The sequence below is a fragment of the Phyllobates terribilis genome, unplaced genomic scaffold, assembly GCF_046119375.1.
Source record: "Phyllobates terribilis strain yellow unplaced genomic scaffold, ASM4611937v1 Scaffold_2347__1_contigs__length_138829, whole genome shotgun sequence".
Lineage (NCBI taxonomy): Eukaryota > Metazoa > Chordata > Amphibia > Anura > Dendrobatidae > Phyllobates > Phyllobates terribilis.
Window position 1 is genome coordinate 122,340 of NW_027365105.1, and position 16,491 is coordinate 138,830.

At 45.1% G+C, this 16,491-nt stretch overlaps 12 non-coding genes and 1 pseudogene across 12 annotated transcripts; all 13 read left to right on the plus strand.

The window, feature by feature from the left end:
- The first annotated feature begins 739 nt into the window (after positions 1–739).
- Positions 740–930, plus strand: LOC141246085 (U2 spliceosomal RNA). Its single transcript, XR_012309714.1, has one exon. It is a non-coding gene; the product is annotated as a U2 spliceosomal RNA (small nuclear RNA).
- A 1,115-nt stretch (positions 931–2,045) lies between these two features.
- Positions 2,046–2,236, plus strand: LOC141246101 (U2 spliceosomal RNA). The gene has a single exon (XR_012309729.1). It is a non-coding gene; the product is annotated as a U2 spliceosomal RNA (small nuclear RNA).
- Positions 2,237–3,351: 1,115 nt separating this feature from the next.
- Positions 3,352–3,542, plus strand: LOC141246086 (U2 spliceosomal RNA). Its single transcript, XR_012309715.1, has one exon. It is a non-coding gene; the product is annotated as a U2 spliceosomal RNA (small nuclear RNA).
- A 1,115-nt stretch (positions 3,543–4,657) lies between these two features.
- On the plus strand, positions 4,658–4,848 carry LOC141246087 (U2 spliceosomal RNA). The gene has a single exon (XR_012309716.1). It is a non-coding gene; the product is annotated as a U2 spliceosomal RNA (small nuclear RNA).
- A 1,115-nt stretch (positions 4,849–5,963) lies between these two features.
- On the plus strand, positions 5,964–6,154 carry LOC141246088 (U2 spliceosomal RNA). Its single transcript, XR_012309717.1, has one exon. It is a non-coding gene; the product is annotated as a U2 spliceosomal RNA (small nuclear RNA).
- Positions 6,155–7,269: 1,115 nt separating this feature from the next.
- LOC141246089 (U2 spliceosomal RNA) lies at positions 7,270–7,460 on the plus strand. The gene has a single exon (XR_012309718.1). It is a non-coding gene; the product is annotated as a U2 spliceosomal RNA (small nuclear RNA).
- Positions 7,461–8,575: 1,115 nt separating this feature from the next.
- Positions 8,576–8,766, plus strand: LOC141246091 (U2 spliceosomal RNA). Its single transcript, XR_012309719.1, has one exon. It is a non-coding gene; the product is annotated as a U2 spliceosomal RNA (small nuclear RNA).
- A 1,115-nt stretch (positions 8,767–9,881) lies between these two features.
- Positions 9,882–10,072, plus strand: LOC141246092 (U2 spliceosomal RNA). Its single transcript, XR_012309720.1, has one exon. It is a non-coding gene; the product is annotated as a U2 spliceosomal RNA (small nuclear RNA).
- A 1,115-nt stretch (positions 10,073–11,187) lies between these two features.
- LOC141246094 (U2 spliceosomal RNA) lies at positions 11,188–11,378 on the plus strand. Its single transcript, XR_012309722.1, has one exon. It is a non-coding gene; the product is annotated as a U2 spliceosomal RNA (small nuclear RNA).
- Positions 11,379–12,493: 1,115 nt separating this feature from the next.
- On the plus strand, positions 12,494–12,684 carry LOC141246095 (U2 spliceosomal RNA). The gene has a single exon (XR_012309723.1). It is a non-coding gene; the product is annotated as a U2 spliceosomal RNA (small nuclear RNA).
- Positions 12,685–13,799: 1,115 nt separating this feature from the next.
- On the plus strand, positions 13,800–13,990 carry LOC141246096 (U2 spliceosomal RNA). Its single transcript, XR_012309724.1, has one exon. It is a non-coding gene; the product is annotated as a U2 spliceosomal RNA (small nuclear RNA).
- A 1,112-nt stretch (positions 13,991–15,102) lies between these two features.
- LOC141246097 (U2 spliceosomal RNA) lies at positions 15,103–15,293 on the plus strand. The gene has a single exon (XR_012309725.1). It is a non-coding gene; the product is annotated as a U2 spliceosomal RNA (small nuclear RNA).
- A 1,116-nt stretch (positions 15,294–16,409) lies between these two features.
- On the plus strand, positions 16,410–16,491 carry LOC141246117 (U2 spliceosomal RNA; annotated as a pseudogene; the record flags this gene model as incomplete).

Sequence of the window (16,491 nt, forward strand, 5' to 3'; positions counted from 1 at the left end):
CCTTGTTATCAACAGCAGCCTTTTAAACTCACCTGAGCTAACAGGTATGTGCGCTGGTTACTCTGCTGCGCTTAAAATTTCTTTTTTGGTTTGCTACAATGCCTTTTCTGAAACGTTGTCTCCTTCTGCTGGAACACTGACTTCTTTCATTTAATGCCTGCAGACTATAAAAGAGAACCCAACCCAAAAAGTTTGGTTGATTAGTCTGTGGCATTCTGTTAAACTGTTGCTTATGGCGGTCTCTGTGAGCTTCTCAGCGACATTCAGCCAGCCAGGTATCCTGCCTGCAGTAGATGGAATGTGGCAATGGAACGCTGGCTGCGCGTGTCATAATAGGCTCTGAGCCTTTATATACCTGTGCACAGCAGCAGCCACCTTCAGTCTGCTGCTGGACAGCCAGCAGCAGCAGCAGCAGGAGAGGTATGTAATCAGGAGCCCTCCTGCTAAGGGTAGACAGCTGCTCGTTCCACCCCACCCCCCGCCTTAATTGGTTCTCCTCCCTTCCAACGGTGTTGAGGCGGGTGGGAACAGCAGGGGGTGAAGGTGCTGTGTTTAAAGAGGTGGAGTTATGCAGATCTAAAACGCGTGGATTGCAGCAGCAGCAAGCCGAAAAGTGCAGGCATGTAAGGGATCTAGAGGTTGACAACATGTCTTCTTAACGGGAGTCCAGGAGCTCATCTCCACAAATGGACTTTTCAGGATCCTTGGGTGGCTCCGTAGTTTGAAACCAATTCTGGTTATCGCTTCTCGGCCTTTTGGCTAAGATCAAGTGTAGTATCTGTTCTTATCAGTTTAATATCTGATACGTCCCCTATCTGGGGACCATATATTAAATGGATTTTTAGAACAGGGAGATGGAAAAAGAGCTTGCTCTGTCCACTCCACGCATTGACCTGGTATTGCAGTATCTCCAGGACCGGTGCACCCCTTCTTTAATGCAGTTTCTAAAATCAGAAAGAATTGAATTCAATGTTTTTTGTTCATTTTGCTTGTTTGTCGGATTTTGGGATGGACTCTTTGGCTTTGCTTTTCTTCTCCTCATTTGATTTTTCATGTTCAAAGTTGCAGAAGCCAGATTACAAGCTCATTTTGGTTCAACTTCAGCAACTGTGCATTGCATTGCCATGTAATGTGATGCAATGCTATCTTTCTAGCTCTCCCTTTTTACTTCCTTTTGGATAAACAGACATATTAGGCAAGCATTTTGGAGCTTTCACCTAAATAACTACAGGTGGTGAGATAAGCTGCACAATATAATTGACCTTTCAGTATATTGTTGCACACACACCATCTATTTAGCAAATGCCCTTGTTATCAACAGCAGCCTTTTAAACTCACCTGAGCTAACAGGTATGTGCGCTGGTTACTCTGCTGCGCTTAAAATTTCTTTTTTGGTTTGCTACAATGCCTTTTCTGAAACGTTGTCTCCTTCTGCTGGAACACTGACTTCTTTCATTTAATGCCTGCAGACTATAAAAGAGAACCCAACCCAAAAAGTTTGGTTGATTAGTCTGTGGCATTCTGTTAAACTGTTGCTTATGGCGGTCTCTGTGAGCTTCTCAGCGACATTCAGCCAGCCAGGTATCCTGCCTGCAGTAGATGGAATGTGGCAATGGAACGCTGGCTGCGCGTGTCATAATAGGCTCTGAGCCTTTATATACCTGTGCACAGCAGCAGCCACCTTCAGTCTGCTGCTGGACAGCCAGCAGCAGCAGCAGCAGGAGAGGTATGTAATCAGGAGCCCTCCTGCTAAGGGTAGACAGCTGCTCGTTCCACCCCACCCCCCGCCTTAATTGGTTCTCCTCCCTTCCAACGGTGTTGAGGCGGGTGGGAACAGCAGGGGGTGAAGGTGCTGTGTTTAAAGAGGTGGAGTTATGCAGATCTAAAACGCGTGGATTGCAGCAGCAGCAAGCCGAAAAGTGCAGGCATGTAAGGGATCTAGAGGTTGACAACATGTCTTCTTAACGGGAGTCCAGGAGCTCATCTCCACAAATGGACTTTTCAGGATCCTTGGGTGGCTCCGTAGTTTGAAACCAATTCTGGTTATCGCTTCTCGGCCTTTTGGCTAAGATCAAGTGTAGTATCTGTTCTTATCAGTTTAATATCTGATAAGTCCCCTATCTGGGGACCATATATTAAATGGATTTTTAGAACAGGGAGATGGAAAAAGAGCTTGCTCTGTCCACTCCACGCATTGACCTGGTATTGCAGTATCTCCAGGACCGGTGCACCCCTTCTTTAATGCAGTTTCTAAAATCAGAAAGAATTGAATTCAATGTTTTTTGTTCATTTTGCTTGTTTGTCGGATTTTGGGATGGACTCTTTGGCTTTGCTTTTCTTCTCCTCATTGGATTTTTCATGTTCAAAGTTGCAGAAGCCAGATTACAAGCTCATTTTGGTTCATCTTCAGCAACTGTGCATTGCATTGCCATGTAATGTGATGCAATGCTATCTTTCTAGCTCTCCCTTTTTACTTCCTTTTGGATAAACAGACATATTAGGCAAGCATTTTGGAGCTTTCACCTAAATAACTACAGGTGGTGAGATAAGCTGCACAATATAATTGACCTTTCAGTATATTGTTGCACACACACCATCTATTTAGCAAATGCCCTTGTTATCAACAGCAGCCTTTTAAACTCACCTGAGCTAACAGGTATGTGCGCTGGTTACTCTGCTGCGCTTAAAATTTCTTTTTTGGTTTGCTACAATGCCTTTTCTGAAACGTTGTCTCCTTCTGCTGGAACACTGACTTCTTTCATTTAATGCCTGCAGACTATAAAAGAGAACCCAACCCAAAAAGTTTGGTTGATTAGTCTGTGGCATTCTGTTAAACTGTTGCTTATGGCGGTCTCTGTGAGCTTCTCAGCGACATTCAGCCAGCCAGGTATCCTGCCTGCAGTAGATGGAATGTGGCAATGGAACGCTGGCTGCGCGTGTCATAATAGGCTCTGAGCCTTTATATACCTGTGCACAGCAGCAGCCACCTTCAGTCTGCTGCTGGACAGCCAGCAGCAGCAGCAGCAGGAGAGGTATGTAATCAGGAGCCCTCCTGCTAAGGGTAGACAGCTGCTCGTTCCACCCCACCCCCCGCCTTAATTGGTTCTCCTCCCTTCCAACGGTGTTGAGGCGGGTGGGAACAGCAGGGGGTGAAGGTGCTGTGTTTAAAGAGGTGGAGTTATGCAGATCTAAAACGCGTGGATTGCAGCAGCAGCAAGCCGAAAAGTGCAGGCATGTAAGGGATCTAGAGGTTGACAACATGTCTTCTTAACGGGAGTCCAGGAGCTCATCTCCACAAATGGACTTTTCAGGATCCTTGGGTGGCTCCGTAGTTTGAAACCAATTCTGGTTATCGCTTCTCGGCCTTTTGGCTAAGATCAAGTGTAGTATCTGTTCTTATCAGTTTAATATCTGATACGTCCCCTATCTGGGGACCATATATTAAATGGATTTTTAGAACAGGGAGATGGAAAAAGAGCTTGCTCTGTCCACTCCACGCATTGACCTGGTATTGCAGTATCTCCAGGACCGGTGCACCCCTTCTTTAATGCAGTTTCTAAAATCAGAAAGAATTGAATTCAATGTTTTTTGTTCATTTTGCTTGTTTGTCGGATTTTGGGATGGACTCTTTGGCTTTGCTTTTCTTCTCCTCATTGGATTTTTCATGTTCAAAGTTGCAGAAGCCAGATTACAAGCTCATTTTGGTTCATCTTCAGCAACTGTGCATTGCATTGCCATGTAATGTGATGCAATGCTATCTTTCTAGCTCTCCCTTTTTACTTCCTTTTGGATAAACAGACATATTAGGCAAGCATTTTGGAGCTTTCACCTAAATAACTACAGGTGGTGAGATAAGCTGCACAATATAATTGACCTTTCAGTATATTGTTGCACACACACCATCTATTTAGCAAATGCCCTTGTTATCAACAGCAGCCTTTTAAACTCACCTGAGCTAACAGGTATGTGCGCTGGTTACTCTGCTGCGCTTAAAATTTCTTTTTTGGTTTGCTACAATGCCTTTTCTGAAACGTTGTCTCCTTCTGCTGGAACACTGACTTCTTTCATTTAATGCCTGCAGACTATAAAAGAGAACCCAACCCAAAAAGTTTGGTTGATTAGTCTGTGGCATTCTGTTAAACTGTTGCTTATGGCGGTCTCTGTGAGCTTCTCAGCGACATTCAGCCAGCCAGGTATCCTGCCTGCAGTAGATGGAATGTGGCAATGGAACGCTGGCTGCGCGTGTCATAATAGGCTCTGAGCCTTTATATACCTGTGCACAGCAGCAGCCACCTTCAGTCTGCTGCTGGACAGCCAGCAGCAGCAGCAGCAGGAGAGGTATGTAATCAGGAGCCCTCCTGCTAAGGGTAGACAGCTGCTCGTTCCACCCCACCCCCCGCCTTAATTGGTTCTCCTCCCTTCCAACGGTGTTGAGGCGGGTGGGAACAGCAGGGGGTGAAGGTGCTGTGTTTAAAGAGGTGGAGTTATGCAGATCTAAAACGCGTGGATTGCAGCAGCAGCAAGCCGAAAAGTGCAGGCATGTAAGGGATCTAGAGGTTGACAACATGTCTTCTTAACGGGAGTCCAGGAGCTCATCTCCACAAATGGACTTTTCAGGATCCTTGGGTGGCTCCGTAGTTTGAAACCAATTCTGGTTATCGCTTCTCGGCCTTTTGGCTAAGATCAAGTGTAGTATCTGTTCTTATCAGTTTAATATCTGATACGTCCCCTATCTGGGGACCATATATTAAATGGATTTTTAGAACAGGGAGATGGAAAAAGAGCTTGCTCTGTCCACTCCACGCATTGACCTGGTATTGCAGTATCTCCAGGACCGGTGCACCCCTTCTTTAATGCAGTTTCTAAAATCAGAAAGAATTGAATTCAATGTTTTTTGTTCATTTTGCTTGTTTGTCGGATTTTGGGATGGACTCTTTGGCTTTGCTTTTCTTCTCCTCATTGGATTTTTCATGTTCAAAGTTGCAGAAGCCAGATTACAAGCTCATTTTGGTTCATCTTCAGCAACTGTGCATTGCATTGCCATGTAATGTGATGCAATGCTATCTTTCTAGCTCTCCCTTTTTACTTCCTTTTGGATAAACAGACATATTAGGCAAGCATTTTGGAGCTTTCACCTAAATAACTACAGGTGGTGAGATAAGCTGCACAATATAATTGACCTTTCAGTATATTGTTGCACACACACCATCTATTTAGCAAATGCCCTTGTTATCAACAGCAGCCTTTTAAACTCACCTGAGCTAACAGGTATGTGCGCTGGTTACTCTGCTGCGCTTAAAATTTCTTTTTTGGTTTGCTACAATGCCTTTTCTGAAACGTTGTCTCCTTCTGCTGGAACACTGACTTCTTTCATTTAATGCCTGCAGACTATAAAAGAGAACCCAACCCAAAAAGTTTGGTTGATTAGTCTGTGGCATTCTGTTAAACTGTTGCTTATGGCGGTCTCTGTGAGCTTCTCAGCGACATTCAGCCAGCCAGGTATCCTGCCTGCAGTAGATGGAATGTGGCAATGGAACGCTGGCTGCGCGTGTCATAATAGGCTCTGAGCCTTTATATACCTGTGCACAGCAGCAGCCACCTTCAGTCTGCTGCTGGACAGCCAGCAGCAGCAGCAGCAGGAGAGGTATGTAATCAGGAGCCCTCCTGCTAAGGGTAGACAGCTGCTCGTTCCACCCCACCCCCCGCCTTAATTGGTTCTCCTCCCTTCCAACGGTGTTGAGGCGGGTGGGAACAGCAGGGGGTGAAGGTGCTGTGTTTAAAGAGGTGGAGTTATGCAGATCTAAAACGCGTGGATTGCAGCAGCAGCAAGCCGAAAAGTGCAGGCATGTAAGGGATCTAGAGGTTGACAACATGTCTTCTTAACGGGAGTCCAGGAGCTCATCTCCACAAATGGACTTTTCAGGATCCTTGGGTGGCTCCGTAGTTTGAAACCAATTCTGGTTATCGCTTCTCGGCCTTTTGGCTAAGATCAAGTGTAGTATCTGTTCTTATCAGTTTAATATCTGATACGTCCCCTATCTGGGGACCATATATTAAATGGATTTTTAGAACAGGGAGATGGAAAAAGAGCTTGCTCTGTCCACTCCACGCATTGACCTGGTATTGCAGTATCTCCAGGACCGGTGCACCCCTTCTTTAATGCAGTTTCTAAAATCAGAAAGAATTGAATTCAATGTTTTTTGTTCATTTTGCTTGTTTGTCGGATTTTGGGATGGACTCTTTGGCTTTGCTTTTCTTCTCCTCATTGGATTTTTCATGTTCAAAGTTGCAGAAGCCAGATTACAAGCTCATTTTGGTTCATCTTCAGCAACTGTGCATTGCATTGCCATGTAATGTGATGCAATGCTATCTTTCTAGCTCTCCCTTTTTACTTCCTTTTGGATAAACAGACATATTAGGCAAGCATTTTGGAGCTTTCACCTAAATAACTACAGGTGGTGAGATAAGCTGCACAATATAATTGACCTTTCAGTATATTGTTGCACACACACCATCTATTTAGCAAATGCCCTTGTTATCAACAGCAGCCTTTTAAACTCACCTGAGCTAACAGGTATGTGCGCTGGTTACTCTGCTGCGCTTAAAATTTCTTTTTTGGTTTGCTACAATGCCTTTTCTGAAACGTTGTCTCCTTCTGCTGGAACACTGACTTCTTTCATTTAATGCCTGCAGACTATAAAAGAGAACCCAACCCAAAAAGTTTGGTTGATTAGTCTGTGGCATTCTGTTAAACTGTTGCTTATGGCGGTCTCTGTGAGCTTCTCAGCGACATTCAGCCAGCCAGGTATCCTGCCTGCAGTAGATGGAATGTGGCAATGGAACGCTGGCTGCGCGTGTCATAATAGGCTCTGAGCCTTTATATACCTGTGCACAGCAGCAGCCACCTTCAGTCTGCTGCTGGACAGCCAGCAGCAGCAGCAGCAGGAGAGGTATGTAATCAGGAGCCCTCCTGCTAAGGGTAGACAGCTGCTCGTTCCACCCCACCCCCCGCCTTAATTGGTTCTCCTCCCTTCCAACGGTGTTGAGGCGGGTGGGAACAGCAGGGGGTGAAGGTGCTGTGTTTAAAGAGGTGGAGTTATGCAGATCTAAAACGCGTGGATTGCAGCAGCAGCAAGCCGAAAAGTGCAGGCATGTAAGGGATCTAGAGGTTGACAACATGTCTTCTTAACGGGAGTCCAGGAGCTCATCTCCACAAATGGACTTTTCAGGATCCTTGGGTGGCTCCGTAGTTTGAAACCAATTCTGGTTATCGCTTCTCGGCCTTTTGGCTAAGATCAAGTGTAGTATCTGTTCTTATCAGTTTAATATCTGATACGTCCCCTATCTGGGGACCATATATTAAATGGATTTTTAGAACAGGGAGATGGAAAAAGAGCTTGCTCTGTCCACTCCACGCATTGACCTGGTATTGCAGTATCTCCAGGACCGGTGCACCCCTTCTTTAATGCAGTTTCTAAAATCAGAAAGAATTGAATTCAATGTTTTTTGTTCATTTTGCTTGTTTGTCGGATTTTGGGATGGACTCTTTGGCTTTGCTTTTCTTCTCCTCATTGGATTTTTCATGTTCAAAGTTGCAGAAGCCAGATTACAAGCTCATTTTGGTTCATCTTCAGCAACTGTGCATTGCATTGCCATGTAATGTGATGCAATGCTATCTTTCTAGCTCTCCCTTTTTACTTCCTTTTGGATAAACAGACATATTAGGCAAGCATTTTGGAGCTTTCACCTAAATAACTACAGGTGGTGAGATAAGCTGCACAATATAATTGACCTTTCAGTATATTGTTGCACACACACCATCTATTTAGCAAATGCCCTTGTTATCAACAGCAGCCTTTTAAACTCACCTGAGCTAACAGGTATGTGCGCTGGTTACTCTGCTGCGCTTAAAATTTCTTTTTTGGTTTGCTACAATGCCTTTTCTGAAACGTTGTCTCCTTCTGCTGGAACACTGACTTCTTTCATTTAATGCCTGCAGACTATAAAAGAGAACCCAACCCAAAAAGTTTGGTTGATTAGTCTGTGGCATTCTGTTAAACTGTTGCTTATGGCGGTCTCTGTGAGCTTCTCAGCGACATTCAGCCAGCCAGGTATCCTGCCTGCAGTAGATGGAATGTGGCAATGGAACGCTGGCTGCGCGTGTCATAATAGGCTCTGAGCCTTTATATACCTGTGCACAGCAGCAGCCACCTTCAGTCTGCTGCTGGACAGCCAGCAGCAGCAGCAGCAGGAGAGGTATGTAATCAGGAGCCCTCCTGCTAAGGGTAGACAGCTGCTCGTTCCACCCCACCCCCCGCCTTAATTGGTTCTCCTCCCTTCCAACGGTGTTGAGGCGGGTGGGAACAGCAGGGGGTGAAGGTGCTGTGTTTAAAGAGGTGGAGTTATGCAGATCTAAAACGCGTGGATTGCAGCAGCAGCAAGCCGAAAAGTGCAGGCATGTAAGGGATCTAGAGGTTGACAACATGTCTTCTTAACGGGAGTCCAGGAGCTCATCTCCACAAATGGACTTTTCAGGATCCTTGGGTGGCTCCGTAGTTTGAAACCAATTCTGGTTATCGCTTCTCGGCCTTTTGGCTAAGATCAAGTGTAGTATCTGTTCTTATCAGTTTAATATCTGATACGTCCCCTATCTGGGGACCATATATTAAATGGATTTTTAGAACAGGGAGATGGAAAAAGAGCTTGCTCTGTCCACTCCACGCATTGACCTGGTATTGCAGTATCTCCAGGACCGGTGCACCCCTTCTTTAATGCAGTTTCTAAAATCAGAAAGAATTGAATTCAATGTTTTTTGTTCATTTTGCTTGTTTGTCGGATTTTGGGATGGACTCTTTGGCTTTGCTTTTCTTCTCCTCATTGGATTTTTCATGTTCAAAGTTGCAGAAGCCAGATTACAAGCTCATTTTGGTTCATCTTCAGCAACTGTGCATTGCATTGCCATGTAATGTGATGCAATGCTATCTTTCTAGCTCTCCCTTTTTACTTCCTTTTGGATAAACAGACATATTAGGCAAGCATTTTGGAGCTTTCACCTAAATAACTACAGGTGGTGAGATAAGCTGCACAATATAATTGACCTTTCAGTATATTGTTGCACACACACCATCTATTTAGCAAATGCCCTTGTTATCAACAGCAGCCTTTTAAACTCACCTGAGCTAACAGGTATGTGCGCTGGTTACTCTGCTGCGCTTAAAATTTCTTTTTTGGTTTGCTACAATGCCTTTTCTGAAACGTTGTCTCCTTCTGCTGGAACACTGACTTCTTTCATTTAATGCCTGCAGACTATAAAAGAGAACCCAACCCAAAAAGTTTGGTTGATTAGTCTGTGGCATTCTGTTAAACTGTTGCTTATGGCGGTCTCTGTGAGCTTCTCAGCGACATTCAGCCAGCCAGGTATCCTGCCTGCAGTAGATGGAATGTGGCAATGGAACGCTGGCTGCGCGTGTCATAATAGGCTCTGAGCCTTTATATACCTGTGCACAGCAGCAGCCACCTTCAGTCTGCTGCTGGACAGCCAGCAGCAGCAGCAGCAGGAGAGGTATGTAATCAGGAGCCCTCCTGCTAAGGGTAGACAGCTGCTCGTTCCACCCCACCCCCCGCCTTAATTGGTTCTCCTCCCTTCCAACGGTGTTGAGGCGGGTGGGAACAGCAGGGGGTGAAGGTGCTGTGTTTAAAGAGGTGGAGTTATGCAGATCTAAAACGCGTGGATTGCAGCAGCAGCAAGCCGAAAAGTGCAGGCATGTAAGGGATCTAGAGGTTGACAACATGTCTTCTTAACGGGAGTCCAGGAGCTCATCTCCACAAATGGACTTTTCAGGATCCTTGGGTGGCTCCGTAGTTTGAAACCAATTCTGGTTATCGCTTCTCGGCCTTTTGGCTAAGATCAAGTGTAGTATCTGTTCTTATCAGTTTAATATCTGATACGTCCCCTATCTGGGGACCATATATTAAATGGATTTTTAGAACAGGGAGATGGAAAAAGAGCTTGCTCTGTCCACTCCACGCATTGACCTGGTATTGCAGTATCTCCAGGACCGGTGCACCCCTTCTTTAATGCAGTTTCTAAAATCAGAAAGAATTGAATTCAATGTTTTTTGTTCATTTTGCTTGTTTGTCGGATTTTGGGATGGACTCTTTGGCTTTGCTTTTCTTCTCCTCATTGGATTTTTCATGTTCAAAGTTGCAGAAGCCAGATTACAAGCTCATTTTGGTTCATCTTCAGCAACTGTGCATTGCATTGCCATGTAATGTGATGCAATGCTATCTTTCTAGCTCTCCCTTTTTACTTCCTTTTGGATAAACAGACATATTAGGCAAGCATTTTGGAGCTTTCACCTAAATAACTACAGGTGGTGAGATAAGCTGCACAATATAATTGACCTTTCAGTATATTGTTGCACACACACCATCTATTTAGCAAATGCCCTTGTTATCAACAGCAGCCTTTTAAACTCACCTGAGCTAACAGGTATGTGCGCTGGTTACTCTGCTGCGCTTAAAATTTCTTTTTTGGTTTGCTACAATGCCTTTTCTGAAACGTTGTCTCCTTCTGCTGGAACACTGACTTCTTTCATTTAATGCCTGCAGACTATAAAAGAGAACCCAACCCAAAAAGTTTGGTTGATTAGTCTGTGGCATTCTGTTAAACTGTTGCTTATGGCGGTCTCTGTGAGCTTCTCAGCGACATTCAGCCAGCCAGGTATCCTGCCTGCAGTAGATGGAATGTGGCAATGGAACGCTGGCTGCGCGTGTCATAATAGGCTCTGAGCCTTTATATACCTGTGCACAGCAGCAGCCACCTTCAGTCTGCTGCTGGACAGCCAGCAGCAGCAGCAGCAGGAGAGGTATGTAATCAGGAGCCCTCCTGCTAAGGGTAGACAGCTGCTCGTTCCACCCCACCCCCCGCCTTAATTGGTTCTCCTCCCTTCCAACGGTGTTGAGGCGGGTGGGAACAGCAGGGGGTGAAGGTGCTGTGTTTAAAGAGGTGGAGTTATGCAGATCTAAAACGCGTGGATTGCAGCAGCAGCAAGCCGAAAAGTGCAGGCATGTAAGGGATCTAGAGGTTGACAACATGTCTTCTTAACGGGAGTCCAGGAGCTCATCTCCACAAATGGACTTTTCAGGATCCTTGGGTGGCTCCGTAGTTTGAAACCAATTCTGGTTATCGCTTCTCGGCCTTTTGGCTAAGATCAAGTGTAGTATCTGTTCTTATCAGTTTAATATCTGATACGTCCCCTATCTGGGGACCATATATTAAATGGATTTTTAGAACAGGGAGATGGAAAAAGAGCTTGCTCTGTCCACTCCACGCATTGACCTGGTATTGCAGTATCTCCAGGACCGGTGCACCCCTTCTTTAATGCAGTTTCTAAAATCAGAAAGAATTGAATTCAATGTTTTTTGTTCATTTTGCTTGTTTGTCGGATTTTGGGATGGACTCTTTGGCTTTGCTTTTCTTCTCCTCATTGGATTTTTCATGTTCAAAGTTGCAGAAGCCAGATTACAAGCTCATTTTGGTTCATCTTCAGCAACTGTGCATTGCATTGCCATGTAATGTGATGCAATGCTATCTTTCTAGCTCTCCCTTTTTACTTCCTTTTGGATAAACAGACATATTAGGCAAGCATTTTGGAGCTTTCACCTAAATAACTACAGGTGGTGAGATAAGCTGCACAATATAATTGACCTTTCAGTATATTGTTGCACACACACCATCTATTTAGCAAATGCCCTTGTTATCAACAGCAGCCTTTTAAACTCACCTGAGCTAACAGGTATGTGCGCTGGTTACTCTGCTGCGCTTAAAATTTCTTTTTTGGTTTGCTACAATGCCTTTTCTGAAACGTTGTCTCCTTCTGCTGGAACACTGACTTCTTTCATTTAATGCCTGCAGACTATAAAAGAGAACCCAACCCAAAAAGTTTGGTTGATTAGTCTGTGGCATTCTGTTAAACTGTTGCTTATGGCGGTCTCTGTGAGCTTCTCAGCGACATTCAGCCAGCCAGGTATCCTGCCTGCAGTAGATGGAATGTGGCAATGGAACGCTGGCTGCGCGTGTCATAATAGGCTCTGAGCCTTTATATACCTGTGCACAGCAGCAGCCACCTTCAGTCTGCTGCTGGACAGCCAGCAGCAGCAGCAGCAGGAGAGGTATGTAATCAGGAGCCCTCCTGCTAAGGGTAGACAGCTGCTCGTTCCACCCCACCCCCCGCCTTAATTGGTTCTCCTCCCTTCCAACGGTGTTGAGGCGGGTGGGAACAGCAGGGGGTGAAGGTGCTGTGTTTAAAGAGGTGGAGTTATGCAGATCTAAAACGCGTGGATTGCAGCAGCAGCAAGCCGAAAAGTGCAGGCATGTAAGGGATCTAGAGGTTGACAACATGTCTTCTTAACGGGAGTCCAGGAGCTCATCTCCACAAATGGACTTTTCAGGATCCTTGGGTGGCTCCGTAGTTTGAAACCAATTCTGGTTATCGCTTCTCGGCCTTTTGGCTAAGATCAAGTGTAGTATCTGTTCTTATCAGTTTAATATCTGATACGTCCCCTATCTGGGGACCATATATTAAATGGATTTTTAGAACAGGGAGATGGAAAAAGAGCTTGCTCTGTCCACTCCACGCATTGACCTGGTATTGCAGTATCTCCAGGACCGGTGCACCCCTTCTTTAATGCAGTTTCTAAAATCAGAAAGAATTGAATTCAATGTTTTTTGTTCATTTTGCTTGTTTGTCGGATTTTGGGATGGACTCTTTGGCTTTGCTTTTCTTCTCCTCATTGGATTTTTCATGTTCAAAGTTGCAGAAGCCAGATTACAAGCTCATTTTGGTTCATCTTCAGCAACTGTGCATTGCATTGCCATGTAATGTGATGCAATGCTATCTTTCTAGCTCTCCCTTTTTACTTCCTTTTGGATAAACAGACATATTAGGCAAGCATTTTGGAGCTTTCACCTAAATAACTACAGGTGGTGAGATAAGCTGCACAATATAATTGACCTTTCAGTATATTGTTGCACACACACCATCTATTTAGCAAATGCCCTTGTTATCAACAGCAGCCTTTTAAACTCACCTGAGCTAACAGGTATGTGCGCTGGTTACTCTGCTGCGCTTAAAATTTCTTTTTTGGTTTGCTACAATGCCTTTTCTGAAACGTTGTCTCCTTCTGCTGGAACACTGACTTCTTTCATTTAATGCCTGCAGACTATAAAAGAGAACCCAACCCAAAAAGTTTGGTTGATTAGTCTGTGGCATTCTGTTAAACTGTTGCTTATGGCGGTCTCTGTGAGCTTCTCAGCGACATTCAGCCAGCCAGGTATCCTGCCTGCAGTAGATGGAATGTGGCAATGGAACGCTGGCTGCGCGTGTCATAATAGGCTCTGAGCCTTTATATACCTGTGCACAGCAGCAGCCACCTTCAGTCTGCTGCTGGACAGCCAGCAGCAGCAGCAGCAGGAGAGGTATGTAATCAGGAGCCCTCCTGCTAAGGGTAGACAGCTGCTCGTTCCACCCCACCCCCCGCCTTAATTGGTTCTCCTCCCTTCCAACGGTGTTGAGGCGGGTGGGAACAGCAGGGGGTGAAGGTGCTGTGTTTAAAGAGGTGGAGTTATGCAGATCTAAAACGCGTGGATTGCAGCAGCAGCAAGCCGAAAAGTGCAGGCATGTAAGGGATCTAGAGGTTGACAACATGTCTTCTTAACGGGAGTCCAGGAGCTCATCTCCACAAATGGACTTTTCAGGATCCTTGGGTGGCTCCGTAGTTTGAAACCAATTCTGGTTATCGCTTCTCGGCCTTTTGGCTAAGATCAAGTGTAGTATCTGTTCTTATCAGTTTAATATCTGATACGTCCCCTATCTGGGGACCATATATTAAATGGATTTTTAGAACAGGGAGATGGAAAAAGAGCTTGCTCTGTCCACTCCACGCATTGACCTGGTATTGCAGTATCTCCAGGACCGGTGCACCCCTTCTTTAATGCAGTTTCTAAAATCAGAAAGAATTGAATTCAATGTTTTTTGTTCATTTTGCTTGTTTGTCGGATTTTGGGATGGACTCTTTGGCTTTGCTTTTCTTCTCCTCATTGGATTTTTCATGTTCAAAGTTGCAGAAGCCAGATTACAAGCTCATTTTGGTTCATCTTCAGCAACTGTGCATTGCATTGCCATGTAATGTGATGCAATGCTATCTTTCTAGCTCTCCCTTTTTACTTCCTTTTGGATAAACAGACATATTAGGCAAGCATTTTGGAGCTTTCACCTAAATAACTACAGGTGGTGAGATAAGCTGCACAATATAATTGACCTTTCAGTATATTGTTGCACACACACCATCTATTTAGCAAATGCCCTTGTTATCAACAGCAGCCTTTTAAACTCACCTGAGCTAACAGGTATGTGCGCTGGTTACTCTGCTGCGCTTAAAATTTCTTTTTTGGTTTTGCTACAATGCCTTTTCTGAAACGTTGTCTCCTTCTGCTGGAACACTGACTTCTTTCATTTAATGCCTGCAGACTATAAAAGAGAACCAACCCAAAAAGTTTGGTTGATTAGTCTGTGGCATTCTGTTAAACTGTTGCTTATGGCGGTCTCTGTGAGCTTCTCAGCGACATTCAGCCAGCCAGGTATCCTGCCTGCAGTAGATGGAATGTGGCAATGGAACGCTGGCTGCGCGTGTCATAATAGGCTCTGAGCCTTTATATACCTGTGCACAGCAGCAGCCACCTTCAGTCTGCTGCTGGACAGCCAGCAGCAGCAGCAGCAGGAGAGGTATGTAATCAGGAGCCCTCCTGCTAAGGGTAGACAGCTGCTCGTTCCACCCACCCCCCGCCTTAATTGGTTCTCCTCCCTTCCAACGGTGTTGAGGCGGGTGGGAACAGCAGGGGTGAAGGTGCTGTGTTTAAAGAGGTGGAGTTATGCAGATCTAAAACGCGTGGATTGCAGCAGCAGCAAGCCGAAAAGTGCAGGCATGTAAGGATCTAGAGGTTGACAACATGTCTTCTTAACGGGAGTCCAGGAGCTCATCTCCACAAATGGACTTTTCAGGATCCTTGGGTGGCTCCGTAGTTTGAAACCAATTCTGGTTATCGCTTCTCGGCCTTTTGGCTAAGATCAAGTGTAGTATCTGTTCTTATCAGTTTAATATCTGATACGTCCCCTATCTGGGGACCATATATTAAATGGATTTTTAGAACAGGGAGATGGAAAAAGAGCTTGCTCTGTCCACTCCACGCATTGACCTGGTATTGCAGTATCTCCAGGACCGGTGCACCCCTTCTTTAATGCAGTTTCTAAAATCAGAAAGAATTGAATTCAATGTTTTTTGTTCATTTTGCTTGTTTGTCGGATTTTGGGATGGACTCTTTGGCTTTGCTTTTCTTCTCCTCATTGGAATTTTCATGTTCAAAGTTGCAGAAGCCAGATTACAAGCTCATTTTGGTTCATCTTCAGCAACTGTGCATTGCATTGCCATGTAATGTGATGCAATGCTATCTTTCTAGCTCTCCCTTTTTACTTCCTTTTGGATAAACAGACATATTAGGCAAGCATTTTGGAGCTTTCACCTAAATAACTACAGGTGGTGAGATAAGCTGCACAATATAATTGACCTTTCAGTATATTGTTGCACACACACCATCTATTTAGCAAATGCCCTTGTTATCAACAGCAGCCTTTTAAACTCACCTGAGCTAACAGGTATGTGCGCTGGTTACTCTGCTGCGCTTAAAATTTCTTTTTTGGTTTGCTACAATGCCTTTTCTGAAACGTTGTCTCCTTCTGCTGGAACACTGACTTCTTTCATTTAATGCCTGCAGACTATAAAAGAGAACCCAACCCAAAAAGTTTGGTTGATTAGTCTGTGGCATTCTGTTAAACTGTTGCTTATGGCGGTCTCTGTGAGCTTCTCAGCGACATTCAGCCAGCCAGGTATCCTGCCTGCAGTAGATGGAATGTGGCAATGGAACGCTGGCTGCGCGTGTCATAATAGGCTCTGAGCCTTTATATACCTGTGCACAGCAGCAGCCACCTTCAGTCTGCTGCTGGACAGCCAGCAGCAGCAGCAGCAGGAGAGGTATGTAATCAGGAGCCCTCCTGCTAAGGGTAGACAGCTGCTCGTTCCACCCCACCCCCCGCCTTAATTGGTTCTCCTCCCTTCCAACGGTGTTGAGGCGGGTGGGAACAGCAGGGGGTGAAGGTGCTGTGTTTAAAGAGGTGGAGTTATGCAGATCTAAAACGCGTGGATTGCAGCAGCAGCAAGCCGAAAAGTGCAGGCATGTAAGGGATCTAGAGGTTGACAACATGTCTTCTTAACGGGAGTCCAGGAGCTCATCTCCACAAATGGACTTTTCAGGATCCTTGGGTGGCTCCGTAGTTTGAAACCCAATTCTGGTTATCGCTTCTCGGCCTTTTGGCTAAGATCAAGTGTAGTATCTGTTCTTATCAGTTTAATATCTGATACGTCCCCTATCTGGGG